The 6,277-nt window shown below is 41.0% G+C and overlaps 1 long non-coding RNA gene across 1 annotated transcript; it reads left to right on the top strand.

Annotated features, from left to right (window-relative positions):
- Positions 1–511: 511 nt before the first annotated feature.
- LOC115191496 (uncharacterized) lies at positions 512–1,461 on the top strand. The gene is made up of 2 exons (XR_003877701.1): positions 512–682; positions 1,116–1,461. It is a non-coding gene; the product is annotated as an uncharacterized LOC115191496 (long non-coding RNA).
- The last annotated feature ends 4,816 nt before the right edge of the window (positions 1,462–6,277 follow it).

Below are 6,277 nucleotides of genomic sequence, written 5' to 3'. Positions count from 1 at the left end.
ACTTAATTCTCATCCCATAAAATAATTGTCAACTTTGAATTGGATCAAATGAAGAATGCGTAGAACACTCTTGTAATCCTGTTGTTTTTCACTGTGAGAACCGTGCAGAAAAAAGGGATCATTCTAGAATGTTAGTCTCTCTTCTCTTTACTGATCAGCACCTTGTTGATATTGACATCTTGGATTTGCAATGATGGTTGAATATCCTCTGTGAGGCGTCTCACAATGGAGTCTGATGGTTGACTGGGTGGTACTGCTTCCCTCTGCAGTTTTCTGTGGGAATGAGCTTGTAGACACAACATATACTGAGTGTACAAAACATTAAGGACACCTGCTCTTTCCATAACATAGACTGTTTCTGTACAGCACTTTGTGACATCGGCTGATGTAAAAGGGGCTTTATAAATACATTTGATGATGATGATGATGATATTAACAAACTTACCAAGTGACCTGTGATGAAATCTATTGTAGAATAAATGGAACCTGGATCCATTTCATTCTGTTAACATGGTTGATGTGTGTTATAGCAGTAATGGGGTTAAACTGATATTAAAATGACAACTCCATAGGTGGTACCAGGTCAGGGGAGTTCATCTCTGCTCCCAGCATCCCTGGGACAGTACTGATCAACATAGCTGACCTGATGCAGAGGTGGACCACTGATGTTTTCCTCTCAGTGGTGAGACTTGCCCTTCCATTTGAAACACCTTTACCTGAGATCGTACAAGATGTTACAGGCTTATTGCATGTGGAAACAGACCTGCTTTAAAATAATGTTGAATACTTAATAAGCAGTGATTAATTGAGTTTGTTGTAATGGAACCAATAGAAACATCTTAAAAGTACAAACAAACCCCTCCCACCTGGAGGACTAAAGGAAATGCTCAAAGTATTTGTAAGATTTCAAATAATATTTGAAAAATGGGTTGTATTCGTTAGGGCAAAACATTTAGCAAAAGAAAATAAATGTTTTCGTTTTCTTAAGTTCAGTTAGTACCTCCCTGTTTCAGTTGATTTTCTTCAGTTTGGTGCCTAGTGAATATGACTCAGGTCTCCGTGGAAACATCAATGTAAATTCACCTTTGATTTTTACTCCTCACTTTCCCTTTCAGGTCCATAGGGTTTTACTGCCCCCTGCTGGAGACTGGAGCACACTGCAGTCCCTGGCTTTCTTTGTGCAGCTGAAGAATGAGGTCCTCATCACCTGTTGTGATGGGTCCAACAAATATCCCCAGGTGAAGGCAGGGTCCTATCTCATCCAACACCTCAATGACTTTTATAGGAGGGAGGGAGCATTTCTAATGTTAAGCTATGGAATGAACTGTACATTTTATGGTGAATTTTAATACAGATTTACTTTAATACAATAATTCCTTGAATGTAAGTAGTTTGTGTATTGTAATTATGTTGTTGAAAAATAATAAGTCAGTAATGAGAGAATAAATAAGTCCAGTCCAACCATTACCTCTCTCCTCTTTCACATCCCTCTATCATCTCTCCATGGGGGAGTACAACCATTACCTCTCTCCTCTTTCACATCCCTCTATCATCTCTCCATGGGGGAGTACAACCATTACCTCTCTCCTCTTTCACATCCCTCTATCATCTCTCCATGGGGGAGTACAACCATTACCTCTCTCCTCTTTCACATCCCTCTATCATCTCTCCATGGGGGAGTACAACCATTACCTCTCTCCTCTTTCACATCCCTCTATCATCTCTCCATGGGGGAGTACAACCATTACCTCTCTCCTCTTTCACATCCCTCTATCATCTCTCCATGGGGGAGTACAACCATTACCTCTCTCCTCTTTCACATCCCTCTATCATCTCTCCATGGGGGAGTACAACCATTACCTCTCTCCTCTTTCACATCCCTCTATCATCTCTCCGTGGGGGAGTACAACCATTACCTCTCTCCTCTTTCACATCCCTCTATCATCTCTCCATGGGGGAGTACAACCATTACCTCTCTCCTCTTTCACATCCCTCTATCATCTCTCCATGGGGGAGTACAACCATTACCTCTCTCCTCTTTCACATCCCTCTATCATCTCTCCATGGGGGAGTACAACCATTACCTCTCTCCTCTTTCACATCCCTCTATCATCTCTCCATGGGGGAGTACAACCATTACCTCTCTCCTCTTTCACATCCCTCTATCATCTCTCCATGGGGGAGTACAACCATTACCTCTCTCCTCTTTCACATCCCTCTATCATCTCTCCATGGGGGAGTACAACCATTACCTCTCTCCTCTTTCACATCCCTCTATCATCTCTCCATGGGGGAGTACAACCATTACCTCTCTCCTCTTTCACATCCCTCTATCATCTCTCCATGGGGGAGTACAACCATTACCTCTCTCCTCTTTCACATCCCTCTATCATCTCTCCATGGGGGCGTCCCAATAATCTCTCCTTCCTCCTGAAGTGTAGCTTTCCTTCTCTACTCCTCACAAGTGTAAAAGCATTGGATTGGTGTTGACATGGAGTAGAGGGAGTTTACATATACCAGTCATTTCCTTTAAATACATGAAGGGAAGTGGGAGAGAGAATCAGATAAAGTTGAGGAGATAAAGGAATATGTGAGCAGAAACCCTCCAGGTACAGATACTGTATGTAGAACCATAGTAAAGCCCAGTATGGACTATCAATACAGATACTGTATGTAGAACCATAGTAAAGCCCAGTATGGACTATCAATACAGATACTGTATGTAGAACCATAGTAAAGTCCAGTATGGACTATCAATACAGATACTGTATGTAGAACTATAGTAATGCCCAGTATGGACTATCAATACAGATACTGTATGTAGAACCATAGTAAAGTCCAGTATGGACTATCAATACAGATACTGTATGTAGAACCATAGTAAAGCCCAGTATGGACTATCAATACAGATACTGTATGTAGAACCATAGTAAAGCCCAGTATGGACTATCAATACAGATACTGTATGTAGAACCATAGTAAAGCCCAGTATGGACTATCAATACAGATACTGTATGTAGAACCATAGTAAAGTCCAGTATGTACTATCAATACAGATACTGTATGTAGAACTATAGTAAAGCCCAGTATGGACTATCAATACAGATACTGTATGTAGAACCATAGTAAAGTCCAGTATGGACTACCATTACAGATACTGTATGTAGAACCATAGTAAAGCCCAGTATGGACTATCAATACAGATACTGTATGTAGAACCATAGTAAAGCCCAGTATGGACTATCAATACAGATACTGTATGTAGAACCATAGTAAAGTCCAGTATGGACTATCAATACAGATACTGTATGTAGAACCATAGTAAAGCCCAGTATGGACTATCAATACAGATACTGTATGTAGAACCATAGTAAAGCCCAGTATGGACTATCAATACAAAGTGACCATTTAGATTGAGGCCCAGTTAAATGAGAGGAAGTCTTAACAGAACTGGGGGATGACAGACATGAAGTGGGAGGGTGGAGATCTAATATTTTTTTGTGCCAAACACTAAAGCATGATATTGTAATAAATCTACACCCTATTCCCTATGTAGAACACTACTTTAGACCTGGTCAGAAGCACCGTAGTGCACTACGTAGGGAATAGGGGACCATTTGGAACAGAGCAAGTAATTCCCCTGAACATCTTTCTCTTCCTCATCTGGTTTCTTGAACAGCCCTTCACTCCTCCCCTCTTCCTCCCTTCCTCCCTTTTCATTCTATTCTATCAGCCACACCACTAGCTCACCTCCACACAATCCATTTACAAGTTAAAGACACACCTTGGAATAAATAACAAAGGAAAACTATTACTAGATGAAGTTTAGTGTTGTATTTTTTATTTCCCATCACCATAAATCATATTTAATCACTGAACAGTAGCAGACCTAACTTCATCTGTTCCTGACTCTGGATAGTGGATTAAAAAGACCATCAATCTCCAATGATATTAAAGTACTATTCTGAACATTACTGATATACTGAGTGGCACGTCAAGATATCTGCTGGTTTTATTGTTTGTTCAATAACACCACCTGCTGGACAGGTTTAATGTTGCTGGACTGAGCAGTATGGGAGGATGAAAGATGACACATTTAGGGCCGGTTTCCTGGACATCTACATTGAACATACTTTTTTCACACTTAATCTGTTCCATGTCCAGGAAACCAGTCCATATAGTTTAGTTACTATCTGTTCCATGTCCAGGAAACCAGTCCATATAGTTTAGTTACTATCTGTTCCATGTCCAGGAAACCAGTCCATATAGTTTAGTTACTATCTGTTCCATGTCCAGGAAACCAGTCCATATAGTTTAGTTACTATCTGTTCCATGTCCAGGAAACCAGTCCATATGGTTTAGTTACTATCTGTTCCATGTCCAGGAAACCAGTCCATATAGTTTAGTTACTATCTGTTCCATGTCCAGGAAACCAGTCCATATAGTTTAGTTCTGTTCAAGGCCACTACGGAAAACTTGTCCAACTGAGAAAACATATCAATGGTTCTGAATGACAACCAATATACATCAACACCATACATCATGATTCATGGAAATGTACAAGATTAAAACATTGCAATTACAAAAATATGAAAACATTAAAGTTTAATTCATAACATCTTCTGAAGATCAAATCAGTTAAATAATTGTAGATAAAACAGAGTAGAATGAATCATCACATCTGGGGACCATCACCACCAGCATGACTAGTATCTATGTGGACCCTACTACAGTTTAACCAGCTCAGCTATAGACTACACCAGCATGACTAGTATCTATGTGGACCCTACAACAGTTTAACCAGCTCAGCTATAGACTACACCAGCATGACTAGTATCTATGTGGACCCTACTACAGTTTAACCAGCTCAGCTATAGACTACACCAGCATGACTAGTATCTATGTGGACCCTACTACAGTTTAACCAGCTCAGCTATAGACTACACCAGCATGACTAGTATCTATGTGGACCCTACTACAGTTTAACCAGCTCAGCTATAGACTACACCAGCATGACTAGTATCTATGTGGACCCTACTACAGTTTAACCAGCTCAGCTATAGACTACACCAGCATGACTAGTATCAATGTGGACCCTACTACAGTTTAACCAGCTCAGCTATAGACTACACCAGCATGACTAGTATCTATGTGGACCCTACTACAGTTTAACCAGCTCAGCTATAGACTACACCAGCATGACTAGTATCTATGTGGACCCTACTACAGTTTAACCAGCTCAGCTATAGACTACACCAGCATGACTAGTATCTATGTGGACCCTACTACAGTTTAACCAGCTCAGCTATAGACTACACCAGCATGACTAGTATCTATGTGGACCCTACCACAGTTTAACCAGCTCAGCTATAGACTACACCAGCATAACTAGTATCTATGTGGACCCTACTACAGTTTAACCAGCTCAGCTATAGACTACACCAGCATGACTAGTATCTATGTGGACCCTTCTACAGTTTAACCACCTCAGCTATAGACTACACCAGCATGACTAGTATCTATGTGGACCCTACTACAGTTTAACCAGCTCAGCTATAGACTACACCAGCATGACTAGTATCTATGTGGACCCTACTACAGTTTAACCAGCTCAGCTATAGACTACACCAGCATGACTAGTATCTATGTGGACCCTACTACAGTTTAACCTGCTCAGCTATAGACTACACCAGCATGACTAGTATCTATGTGTGCCCTACTACAGTTTAACCAGCTCAGCTATAGACTACACCAGCATGACTAGTATCTATGTGGACCCTACTACAGTTTAACCAGCTCAGCTATAGACTACACCAGCATGACTAGTATCTATGTGGACCCTACTACAGTTTAACCAGCTCAGCTATAGACTACACCAGCATGACTAGTATCTATGTGGACCCTACTACAGTTTAACCAGCTCAGCTATAGACTACACCAGCATGACTAGTATCTATGTGGACCCTACTACAGTTTAACCAGCTCAGCTATAGACTACACCAGCATGACTAGTATCTATGTGGACCCTACTACAGTTTAACCAGCTCAGCTATAGACTACACCAGCATGACTAGTATCTATGTGGACCCTACTACAGTTTAACCAGCTCAGCTATAGACTACACCAGCATGACTAGTATCTATGTGGAGCCTACTACAGTTTAACCAGCTCAGCTATAGACTACACCAGCATGACTAGTATCTATGTGGACCCTACTACAGTTTAACCAGCTCAGCTATAGACTACTCCAGCATGACTAGTATCTATGTGGACCCTA

Source organism: Salmo trutta, chromosome 4 (genome assembly GCF_901001165.1).
Source record: "Salmo trutta chromosome 4, fSalTru1.1, whole genome shotgun sequence".
NCBI lineage: Eukaryota > Metazoa > Chordata > Actinopteri > Salmoniformes > Salmonidae > Salmo > Salmo trutta.
The sequence above is the reverse complement of the archived record's forward strand: the minus strand, read 5'-3'. Positions and strand labels throughout refer to the sequence as shown.